Source organism: Micromys minutus (assembly GCF_963924665.1).
Source record: "Micromys minutus genome assembly, chromosome: 10".
NCBI classification, from domain to species: domain Eukaryota; kingdom Metazoa; phylum Chordata; class Mammalia; order Rodentia; family Muridae; genus Micromys; species Micromys minutus.
Genome location: NC_137979.1, coordinates 64,788,402 through 64,801,394, shown reverse-complemented (window position 1 = coordinate 64,801,394; position 12,993 = coordinate 64,788,402). Strand labels below are relative to the sequence as shown.

The 12,993-nt window shown below is 45.5% G+C and overlaps 1 protein-coding gene across 4 annotated transcripts in view; it reads right to left on the bottom strand.

Annotated features, from left to right (window-relative positions):
• The window catches only part of RPTOR (regulatory associated protein of MTOR complex 1), a 263,751-nt gene that overhangs the window by 212,051 nt on the left and 38,707 nt on the right, over positions 1-12,993 (bottom strand). The window lies entirely within an intron of this gene.

Below are 12,993 nucleotides of genomic sequence, written 5' to 3'. Positions count from 1 at the left end.
AGTCCTGCTGTCCTAGAACTCAGAGACAGACATGACTGCCTGCCTGCTGGAATTAAAGGCATACACCACGACACCTGGTATGTTCTGCTTTCTGACAGAGCAACATCACCAGACACACCTCCTCCCACGATCCTTTTCCTGACCCAACTCTAAAAAGCAGTCCCACCCACCTAGCAAACGTTAGCCTGCATCCTTCATCCCCTCACTCAGTGGGCAATCGCTGTTCACAGGTGCTAGGAACACCCCAGGAAACCTAAAAGATAAAGACCCTGCACCAAGCACACGCATTACAGCACACACCTGCAATCCCACCACTACAGTAGGGCTGAGAATTTGGGCCTGGGCTACCATTGAGACCCTGTCTTGGAAAAATAAGTGGGAGAGGAACACATTCAAACAGTACCAGCCCTCCTCAGCCTCCACCATCCTTAGTGGCACCCACTTTGCATGCTAGTGGAAATAGTGTGCAAACACTCTATCACACTGCCTGTGTGCCTCCTGTCTTACTGGGTTGTCCGAAACTTCTAGAATGATAATCCTAAAGCAGCACAAAATGACGGTGGTGGCCTCTCCCAGAGACAGACATACGTTTCTAGAGAAGTGTCTGTCGTTCAGGTCTGAGCCAGCACCAGTCAGCTGACCTCCTTGTCACTTCCTCCCTGGGTGTGTGGGGCTGCACACTGGAGTGTGAAGAAAGCACGCAGCAGGCTGCTCCTAGGGAGTGACAGCTGAGCTCCACTCACTCGTATGCACATATGCTCCACTCTCCCTGCATGCTCACCTCCAAAAGCATCTTCAACAGAACGGTCCAGAATAATCTCTCTGCAAACCTGAAAACAAGCTATTTCCCCATTGTCAAAGGAAAAGGTGAAAATCAATCAGGGGATAAAAATAACTGCATTTTCTAGTTAACTTCCCAATATGTAAGTGACCACAAGCTGATCAATTGATTTTTTGCAGACTCAGTCTAAGGACTGTCTAAAACAAGGTTTCATGGAAACAACTTTATCATCTTTCTAGAGAGAGTTTTAAGTCTCTTCCACTGGTATAACAGAACTCACAAGGTCTCCATAAACTCCTGAACAAGATCTTGGGTCAAGCTCCAAGTCACTACCTGAAGAACCGTGGCTTTGCTCAGTCATCTTAGCCTTCTCTCTCCACAGACACAGCGACCCATATAGTGCAGGCTCTAATATGAAAAGTGATTCCCTGCCTCAATGTCCTTACTTAAAATCATTCAGTCAGAGAATAGTACATGGAAAATTGCAGATATAAACAGCCCACAAGTTCTAACCTCAACTCTATCTGGGAATTCTGCATCCTGTGCTTGGAGTTCATATCCACCCAGTAAGAGCTCTGCCTAGTGTTCAAGCACTGCTTGTCGGGTTAATAATGGTTCCAAAGCACAGGAAGAGCAAACTGCCAATCAGACAAAACAAAGAAAAGCCAAAGTTGAGGGCTGGTGAGGTGACTCAACTGGTAAGGATGCTTGCCAAGCCCATGGGCCTGCAGTTCCTCCCCAGAGCCCACATGCTAAGAAAAGAGAACCCGGGTCCAGTGCTAACCTCTCACACTTGTGGCATGGCACACACATACACATTCACACACAGGAAGGGGATGGGTGCTGTGGAGAAGCCACCTTTACAGACCTTTATGACAGGACTGCTCTGCTGTGCTCTTACTTTATTGTCCTTACATTTCCTGCGCCTCCTTTACAAACACATCCATAACAGATATTCACAAGTAAGCAAACAGTGTATGTAAGGGCTCCGTGCTGTCCTAAGTTTCTAGCAGTCACTGGGATCAAGAGACTGCTGTATAGTGTCTGATTCACCACAACTGAACTCCACCCATCAGTTTCTTGTTGTGTCCTCGGTCTGCAAAGAAAACATCCCTCAAACTAACCTCCTGTCCCCCACACAAAGTCCAAACCAAAACACACTGCCTATGGCATACATGGGAGTGGGACTCAGCTGTCACTGCCCTAGGAGCAGCCTGCTGTGTGCTTTCTTCATACTCCACAGTGCAGCCCCACACACCCAAGGAGGAAGTGACAAGGAGGTCAGCTGACTGGTGCTGGCTCAGTGACTTGCCAGACTTTGCTCAAACTTCACAGCAGAGTCTGACTACTCTGCGTATCCTACCAGTGATGGCCTCTGTATTAAGTGATGTTGACAAACATCTCAGTTACAACTTGACTCACAAAGGCACGGTAAGGGAGGAAAAGAAGGCGGGACTGCCTAGCTCCCATGGCAGCAAGTTCCATGCTGGGTCCCACACCAAGGACAGAGAAGGGGGCCAGGACATTGATTCAGTCTTCAATCTGATTTATTTATTGTAGTTCTTAGTAAGAAAAAAAAAAGTCCTGAATTAATTATAAAAAGAAAAGGAAAAAACCCTCAAGAGCTAGTAAACAGCTCAGTCAGTAAAGCATTTACTGGACAAGCACAAGGACCTAAATTCATATCCCCAGCACCACAGAAAAGTCGGGCTGGTGGCTCATGTCTATAACCATAGCCCTGAGAAGGCCAAGGCCAGAGGAGCCCTAGGCCCTACAGTTCACTAGCATCTTATACAGCCATATGGGCATATCGGGAACTCCCTGTCTCACAGAATGAGATGGAGTACCATAGAGAAGACACTCAATATTCATTTCTAGCCTCCACACACAGTCTTGTGATGTGAGTTCCTCAGACAAAAACACTCATGAAAACACAGGATTCCCTCTTCAGCCCTGCGACACAGCTAGCAGACTGGTCAACGGTGCGCCTCACTCAAGACTGTTTCTCCTGCACTTGAACTGAGCAGCAGCAGGACTGGGCCTGGGCAGAAAGTGTGAACAAAGACACACAAGGAACTAATATCTGGCACATTTGCTTATGATGCATAACTAAACAACACCCTTAAAAAAAAAAACTCAAATACACTAACACACAAACTAGAAAAATGGACTTTAATCTAATGCCTAGCTGCTGACTTAGAATCAGAAAAACAGATCATTACAAATATTCCTAAGCCAATCAAGTATATCTTAGCATATAATTTTAATCACGTTGACATACACTGTGCAGACTCTCATGTTTAACTATTCCTAAAATGTCTTTTTGGATTTTATTTCATTTATATGACAACCTTATTCCCAAAAAAATCTAGATTAATAATTTTTGGTAATATAATTATAGAAATGTTTTAATAAGGGCTATCAAATTTAATGTAGCAAAACCTGTAAAATATTGTATAAAATAACCATTGTGGACATTAAAAAAAAAAAAAAAACTCTTCTGAATGGAATATAACAAAAGACAGCACAGTATGTCTCCAGGGGTTAATTTTGAATTTGAAAAAAAAAAATGTTGCTTTGAAATTCAGGGGAAATGACTCAAGCCTGCAATCACAGAACTTGAAATGCTGAGGCAGGAGGATAGCCATAAGTTCAAGTCCAGCTTAGACTATGTAGTGAATTCCAGAATAGCTTAGACTAAATAAGACTCCATCTCAAAAAAGAAAAAGAATATCATTCAAGAAACTGTATGCATCAGGTGTAATGTGCACAGCTTTAATCTCAGCACTCGGAAGGCAGAGGCAGGAGGATCTCTGTGAATTCAAAGGCAGCCTGGTCAACAGAGTGAGTTCCAGGATAACCAAGACTACACAAAGAGAGACCTTGTCTTCCCTGGCCCCCAAAATCAAAAGGGGGAACTGTAAGACTTTCAGTAGTTACTCCTAGTCTGCAACCTTCATCTGCACCCCCCCCCCCAGTCTGTCCAGAACAGTGAGAGGAAGAGAAGCAAGCTCCTGGTGCCCAGGTTCTAAAGTGCTGCCTCAGAACCTCTCTCTGGGCCGGCCATCCTGGAGGTGCCCTTGAGACTGGATTCCAATCAAAGGCTTTGAGGAAACTTTTGAGTCTAGCTGTGGAAAATGGGAGGTGCTAGATATGTTCTGAAATTCACAATTTTTCAAATATCAGAAATGTTTTCCTACACCATACCTTATGACAACAAGAACACAGGGAAGTGTGTTTAAGAGGATTAATGGTCACACAGTGAAGTCTCCACTTCACTGTGGAGCAAATGACTTCAGCACACACTTGCCCCAAGCAAAGACCTGTGCACACAGTGAGCACCCCCATGGTGGCTGGAGCATGCTGATGTCTGCTGCCATTCAAAGGATTCAGACAATACTACAAAGGTTCTATCTATGTCTTCCTTCTTGGCTGACTGACAGAGCCACCTATTGTTTGGAAGGCATGGCTGATCTGGCGGCTCTGCCACGTTTGACGAAACTTCACAGGCTACCATGCCTGACATCTAGATGACCGCTGTGAGGTGAGAAACAAGGAGTGAGCAAAGCTCCCTGACATGTGTGTTCCAGGCCTATGCTGACTGGTGCTCCTGCACAAATACAGGAACATATGGAAGGGAGGCAGAAGCCAGCCTGGGGGTCAACACTGATGTCACACAATACTGTTCACCCACTTGTCTGAGGACAGAGCCACCCACTCCCAAGAGTCCTCATTAGGATTGAGAATGTCAGGAAAACCTGAGCTAAGATGAGGCGACACAGGTGCATAATTTATAAAGAAAGTCAGAAACCAGAACATACAGCAGAAAGCAGAGAAGGAAGGGGAGGAGACAGCGGGAGAGGCAAGCAATGAGACTCGAAAGAAGCACATCAAACTGAGTTTCCTCCCTAGCAGCAGCTGGGGAGATCCGTGATTTTTTCATATTCTTCCATTCCTTCTGTGGGAATTAGAAACAAACGGAAAGATGCTGGAATTTACAAGTTTGGTTTGTTACTCTGAGTCGGAATCCTAGCTTAATTTTAAACGTTTTTTTAAAATTCTGTTCATATTACACTAATTTTAAAGCCTACTTCCAGTGCTGTCAAACAGTCTAATAGAAAGCAAAAGGCAAAAGGGAAATTTGCAACATCAAAGTTAGCTAGTGGCAAGGTTCATGCTACCTCAAAGAGACACCCAGGCCTTTCCTAAGCACAGCACCCCAGAGACTCATGACTGAGTTTGCTTCCAACATAAGAAGCCTTAAGATAATCTTGGTCTCCCCCACCACCCCTCCTCTCCCTATTCCCTCCCCCTTCTCTCTCCACGTGCTCATGGCTGGCCTCTACTTCTCTACTCTCTTCTCTCCTCCCCTTCTCTCTCTCTCTCTCTATCATCTCTCTCTCTCTGCCTCTACCACCCTCTTACCCCCCCCATGACTGAATAAACTCTATTCTGTATTGAGAAAGAAAGAAAGAAAGAAAGAAAGAAAGAAAGAAAGAAAGAAAGAAAGAAAGAAAGAAAGAGAAAGGAAAAAAGAGAAAGGAAGAAAGGAAGGAAGGAACCTTAAGTTATTTGTTTTCTAAGGGTCAAAATAAAGAACTATATACAAGTTTTTTTTTTAACCCTAGCCCAGTTTATTCTAGAGATCATATTTAAACCTACTAAAGAGTGTCTTTAATTCTCTCTCTCCCCTCCTCTCTCTTCCTCTCTCTCCCCCTCTCTCTCCCTCTCTCCCTCCCTCTCTCTCTCTCTCTCTCTCTCTCTCTCTCTCTCTCTCTCTCTTCCCTCCCTCCCCCCCCCCCACACACACATTTAAAAAAGCACAAAATCTCAGAAAATGCTGTTTGGAAGGAAAAGGTGGATGAGTAACTTTTCTTTCTTTGTACCTGGACCTTCAGGAAATTTGCTGTCAAATTTCCAACTCTAAGTACATGTTACTTCAAAAAAAAGGAATTTAAAAATAATAATTTTACCACAGTAACTAAAGGCTTTCTTCACACGTTCCCATGTATGCTCATACAATTTTTACTACTAGGAAGACACAGAAAATAACTTGTTTGGCTGAAGCCTAGATTAATATATGCTATGCCTTTAGAAGTGGGGCCCTCACCTGAGAATGTCAGCCCTGTGACCAAGTTAAGCAAAACTGTTTTTCCTAAGGAGAGCACCCATCAAAACAGGGATTGGTTCCAATGATATTCCAATTACTTTTTCTGATGCAATGCTCATGGACAGCTTTAGAACTACTAATAAATTAGAATTAGCAACACTATCCTTAGAGCCAGTCACTCACCCAAAACGTGTTTCCCTCTCCACATCATAACCCAGTGGTACCATCCATGGCACATGTTCAGAAAAACAATATGGATCTCAAGTGGCCATGGAGCTGCTTCCAAAGCAGAACTTAGAACAGGACTCCAAGGTCTCAGCACAGACTGCATATCATGGCAGAACGGATGCTCTTAGAAGACAACAACTGGCATCAGAGATGAGCCAGGAATACACTGGAGTGCAGCAGGCACTTCAGCCAGCACACTGTCCTATGGGATGTCTGGAAAATGACCCACAATGACCATGTTAGGTTTTAGAAAGCCAAAGCAAGAGGGAAGGAGGAGGCAAAAGGAGGAGAGAGGGGGCAAAGAAGGAGGAGAGCAGAACATAACATCAGGTGCTCAAAACATCCAACAGGCATCAACTACAGTAGCCTCATAGGCAGCCATGGGGGAGTGCCCCATAGAGTCTCAGGCAGAGTAGTTGTTTGTCTCTGCAGGTGAAGCTTCCAAGAATGAAAATCAAATAGCAGGTAGGGGTGACATCATCAAAGTGTGTACTTAGGATATCTGTCAGTGAGATGCAGCTCCTGGTGACTCGTCCTCTCCCTGACTGAGCTTCCCTAGCTGATCATCTCATGTGTGAAAACTGGGTTCCCTCCCGATATGGGTCAGGAATCAGATTCAGAAATCACACAACCAGGACCTAGGGAGTCCATATTCACTGGCTTTCTGGGAGCTGCAATTTCTAGGATTTTTCATAAGGCCTGAGAAGCCAGTCCTTTCTACATAGCCTCCTAGGTGTGGATTTTTGCCACCGACATAAAACCACTGGCTTAGTGAATCTCAGTTAAAAAAAAAAAAAAAAAAAAAAATGTCAGAACACCACACCATTCCTGAGTTACTCAAAGGGAATTCCAAGTGAGAAATTACCACAGTGTAGAGCCAAAGGTGGGAAGGATTATAAACAGGAAATAGAAAGCAATAGTTCAATTTATTTCAAAGTCCTAGAGATAAAGCTGATAGCACACATGAATATCCTTTGGGGATTATGGACCACTAAAGCCAGACACAGCACACCATGGCACACAATCAGGTCTGTGGAGCAGAACTGAACAAACACATCTCCCTCAGCCAAGACTGGGAGACAAGCACCAAGGCACTTCCACAGCCTGCTCTTCCTGTGCCTTGCTTCTCAACATGCTTGCCAGTCTAAGAGCTAGTCCCAAAGCTAGTCTCAAAGTGACACTGTAGGACTCAAACTGGAAGGCCGTATTTCATCCACACCTCGGTGCCTCTGAATACAGCCGTGCCTCACTTGCAAACAGGGCTGGCAAGGACAGCCAAGCATAAGAGCCAAACGTTCCAGAAGGATCCACAAAAATAATTCACAAAATAAAGAAGTTTCCTGCCAGGCAATCCCAGCACCCAGAGGCTGAGGCAAGAAGAAGATTGCTATGCCAATGCCAAAGCTACATAACAAGACCCTGGCTTTGGAAGAAAGGAAAAAAGAAAAAAAGAAACCAATCTTCCCTATACAGTAAAATTTAGAAAAACTCAGTGCCTCAAAATCATCTAGAGATGCATGCATTCATGAAGATGTAGAAGGTATGTGAGTGTATGTGTGCTCATGTGCATGTGTCCATGGGAACATGTGTTTATGTGCCCAGATGAATGTGTACACATGCATTAAGAAGCCAGAGGATAGCCACAGGTGTTGGTGCTCAGAACAATGTCTTTCTTTTACCTACAACTCACCAATTAGGCTAGGATGGCCGGCCAGCAAGCCCCAGAGATCTGCCAGTCTCTGCCTACCCAGTGCTAGGATTCTAAAATAAACCCACATCACTACATTCAATTTTGTACATGGATGCTAGACTCAAACTCAAGTCTCCCCTGCCCCACATCTAGAGAGATCCAGATTGGTTGTTTCTTCAAACAGAAAACATCAGTAGCAATATCCTTCAGGAAGATTTCAACACAAACAAGGCAGGGCATGTGAAACACTGAAGACTAGGGGCTGGGCTTCGCAGGACGGCCAATGCTGCTCCTACAGAGCAGCTCACGTGTGCCTTGTTCAGACTGCAGCCTGCCTTCTGAGTACAGTTTGAGGTGGGCACCGCCTCAGCTCTGGCATATCCACCAGGCCTTGCCTGTCTTTGGATTTCTGTTCTGTCCTCCCCGTCATGTGTGTTCAGGTACTGAACTCAAGTCTCCTATCCACTGAGCCATCTGGCCAGTCTCTTTATTTTTTAACAGATAAACAAAGAAAAATTATACATGCTAGGCATTGCAAACACTGTTGTCCCCTGTAACCTCTTGCTGGCAGCCATGGTTAACCCCAATGTGTTCTGTTCTGTTATTTCCTTCCTTCCTTCTTTCTTCCTTTCCTTAGACAGTGTGGCCCTGGCTATCCTGACTCTGTAGACCAGACTGGCCTTGAGCTCACCTTCCTCTGCCTCCTGAGTGTGTCACCTCTCTCTGGTTCCCACTGTTCCCTCTTTCTAGCTGTTTGCACACAAAGTTCCAAAGGCAGCAGAAAACTGGTGCTCTGGGTACTGAGAGGAAAGGTTCTGGGTGTAACAGTTCCTCTTATCACAGGATTATTTCAGGATTCCGGTGACAGGAGGTGACTTCACACACAGTAATGATGGCACTGATGGCAAGTCCATCTACAGAGAGAACTAAGGGGACAGAGTCTGGGATCTAGTCCATGACAGATGCTGGAAGAACACTAACAGTCCCCAGTCTTCACCTGCTCGCTGACAGTGGCTGGGTGGCACTGTGGTCTCTGGAAAGGTGAAAAACATTGTGAATACCACAGAACCCTACATGACCACCACTGCTGACTATGGACAACTTTAATGCTGTGACTTTTGATGCTGTCCACTCCCTGCAAGAAGCTAAAGATGACAAAAGACGCCAAGTGCCAAGCTGTTTGCATTTTAACTGGAGCAATGAGCCTCCAACATAAGCACTGAGAAGCACGGAAGAACTGAGAGTCTGCAGCCACTAAAGCTTAAGTAACATGTCCCTACCCCTTGGGACTTGGAGCTGTAACCCACTGGGCCTTTGAATCCAGCCCTAGGTTGTGGGGCACTCAGGGTCCTGCAGCTGCTGGCAATGAGAAAGCTCACCTACACTCATGATTCCTACCTGGGAAGGACAAAAGGAATTCATTGGCTGGCTACTAACAAGTACCTGTGGCTCATTAGATTCGGCTGAGAGTCTCGCCCACAAACCCTGCACATTCCAGACCAGAAAAATATTCTGCATATCCTGACAGAAATGCCCAAAGTCCCATGATGCCCCAAGGAAGGGTCAGAACGTACTCAGCCTGATAGAACTGAAGAACAGTTAGCAAAGACGTGGCCTTTGAGTGTAAACTGAGTACACAGGTGTGCACAAATGTGTGAGCACTCACACACACTTCCTCTTTCATATTTCTAGTCCTGTATTGCCTTTCATGGTTAACAAGCAATTTTCAAATGAGCTTCAATTAAATGTTCAGAAATCACTGACACTTCACTTTCTCTGTAGTAACGTGCAGGCTTCAAGGCAAAATCAAATCACTGCTACAGCGTGGGTGTTGGCTGTCCCCCGTGGGGACGTGCCAAAGACTTGTTTTCAAGAAGTGGTATGGGTACTGTGACTCTATAGAGCCTGTTGTCAGTAGGGATGTCTCTCCTCCTGGCACATGAGTGAGTGGATGCTGAACGCCACAGCCATTGTCAGGTTAACCAAGGCTCAAGGCAACAGGACCACTCAACCTTGGCTGGATTCTCTACAACTGTGATCACAAAACCATTTCTCTGGACATTTCATTAGTGACACAAGGCTGACTGACCCAGTCACAAAGACAAGCTACAATCAGAATGGCTTCTGCGGCCTTAGCACTAAGCTGTGCAAAGTACATTCCTAAGCTGACACTGGCTCTGAAGAGACAACAGAGTCAGCAGACAGCAGCTCTCTGGCAGTTTACTGACCCTCCTGTTATAATGAGAAAAAGTGGCAAACCCAGGATCCTCGGCCCTTCAAAACAGGTGTAACCACCTAGAATAAGTACCCTCCAGACTGAGCCTATTTAAAGAAAACTTGGGTTGTAAAGAAACAAGACAAATGGCAAACTACCTGCAAAATAAGGCAGGCTATTCTACAAAAGAGCCAGCATAGAACCTCCACCAGGAGAGCAATGGATTTAAAAGGCAGTGAAGGGGAGAGGGGGAGGGAGAGGAAGGAAGAAGGAGGGGAAATAGATGTTACATGGGAACTGAGCTGGTTCTTGCCTTTCACCATGTGGGGTCTTGGTGAAACTCAGGTCATCAGGCTTGGTAACAAGCAGATCCTCCCATCTCATCATCATCATCTTTCTCTCTCTCTCGATCTCTCTCTCTCTCTCTCTCTCTCTCTCTCTCTCTCTCTCTCTCTCTCTCTCTCTCTCCCTCTCTCTCTCTCTCTCCCTGATAAATGAAAAACACATAAAACTAAGGAATTCTTGCTTATAACAAAACAAAATAAAAACAACACTTAGGAGGCAGAGGCAGGAGGATCTCTGTAAGTTCAAGGCCAGCCTGGTCTACAGAGTGAGCTCCAGGATAGCCAGGGTTACACAGAGAAACCCTGTCTCAAAAAATAAAACAAAATGACAATGATGATGATGATGATGATGACGATGATGATGATGATGTCAATGAGGATGTCAATGTCAATGGTGATGACGATGATGATGTATAATCCACACTTGCAGCACGGCAGGAAGTGTGAGCAGACCACACATATGGGATGAGACTGCAGAAGCAGGTGCTAGGTCTAACCCTGATATCAGGCCAGAAGGACACGCCCTCTTGAGAGCTGCATGGAGCTAGTGTGCAAACAATCTAGGCTTTAACTGTTCATTTCTCAAAACACAAGCAAAAGAGCAAACTGGATACACTAGAACAGCTGTGGGCTCCGAGGGAGTAGTTCACTGCCACCAACTTTCAATTCTACATGGGCTAAAATCTTTCTGAATGAATGCTGGAAATGGGAAGCCTTCTACCTTGGCACAAACAAAATTAACCACAAAGATCCAAGAAAAACTGCAACCTATTGCCTCTAGTTCCCAGGAAAGAAAATGTATATTTGTTTCCAAAAAGTCCTAAAACTGTTGCACTCAGCAGACCTCACAGGCAGTGGGGAAAGTCTCCTGGAGCTGGATCTCAAAGTCAGCACTGCTTCCTGCCACTCTTGATAAAGTGTCCGTCGCCAGTGCAATGCTGCCTTCAGTTAGACTACTTTCTGAGCCTTGTGCCCTTCCTTTCAAGAGAGAAACTCTAACAAACTAATGGAAATCTCTTTAGTGTAGAGCTGAAGGTCACATAGCCATCTTTCCAGCCTGTTTTGAGTCCTCTGGGCAGGGACAGAGCATGGGGACTATCAGCCTCTGCAGAGTCACCACAAGATACACAATGACCCAGGGAATAAGGCTGTTCTGGAATCCAGGCCACCCTGGCCTGCCACTAAGGATGGGCAGCACTCTGCACACCAGCCCCTGAGCCCTTCCCCCCTACAACAGCAGGCTTACCCTCGTTAGCGAGCTGTGGTAACTGGAAATGTCACACCGTAAGTGAGCAAGACTTGAAAGTATTTTTTGTCATCACACTGGGGATCAAGCTTTGGCTGCACACGCTGGACACAAAAGTGTTTCACCTTTTTCTCAGCTGAGTGTGTGACAAAAGCAGGTAGCAACAGGTGAGAAGAAGGGGAAGCAGGAGGAGGAAGAGCATAGGTGAGGACGCAGTAAGCATATGAGGGAAAGAAAGGCAACCTCAGGAGCACTGGTCCTCAAGTCCTCAGTAGGAAGCCTGGCCTTCTAGGGCCCAACACCCAGCCTGGGACCCTCCCACTACCCACAGGGAGGTGGAAGCCCTGTTGGAAGGTGCCCTCTCAGGACAGCCATGGAACAGGCTCTGAATCAATAGCTAAGGTTATCAATTGGTAAATGTCAGCTTTAAGATATCACTTAATTTTTTAATTTTTGTTTTTCAAAACTGTTTTGCTGTTGTTGCTGCTGTTGTTGTCAATCTGGCTGTCCTGGAGCTAGCTCTATAGACCAGGCTGCCCTTGAACTCGCCTCCACCTTGAATGCTGGGATTAAAGAAATGTACCATCAGTGCCTGGCTTAATTTTGTTTTTAAAAGTATACTATTGCATATAGCCTTTAATGTATCTTTAAAAGAAACAAAAACGTACATATAAAACACCTGTGATAGTTTTCAATCCTCAACTTGCCACAGCCTAAAATCACCCAAGAAAGCATCAACTGAATGTCTAGATCCAGTTGGCCTTGGGGAGCAAAGATGTGTTTACTCTCTTAACTGTGGATATGTGTGTGACTGTGTGGCCCACCCCGGCATGTACTGGTATAAAACCCACTCTCCAGAGACTGTGACTCACACAGGCACAAGAGCGGCAACACTGTATCCAGGAGGGCTGCAACACAAGTGGGAGAAGCCTTGGGGAGTCCCACACAGGCCTCGGTAGAGAAAAGTTACTGTGCTAGGCGGGACATCCTGCATTGAGCCCACATTGAGCTGTGTGACAACCACACTGATGGCCAGAAAGGAAGAGATCCCTCTGCACCCCACCTACTCTTATGACATCTGTAAATGTTCTGGAACTGCAGCATGAGAAACTAAAGCCAGAGATGCAAAAGTGCCCCAAGGCTGGCCAGAAATGATGGAATAAAGTAAAGCTGTATCTCTACCTCATCCTGCAGGTCTGCCCAAGATCCCACTGTGAGAATCAATTTCACTCTCTTCAGAACAGCTTCATGACCTCAAGATCCAAAGCAATGGAGAATACACAGAGGACGGGGTGCTGAGAATGTGAAATAGGAAATACTAAAGTGGTGCCTGGGAGACAGTGATGACTGCACTGAAAACATCAAGTGTTTATACAAGA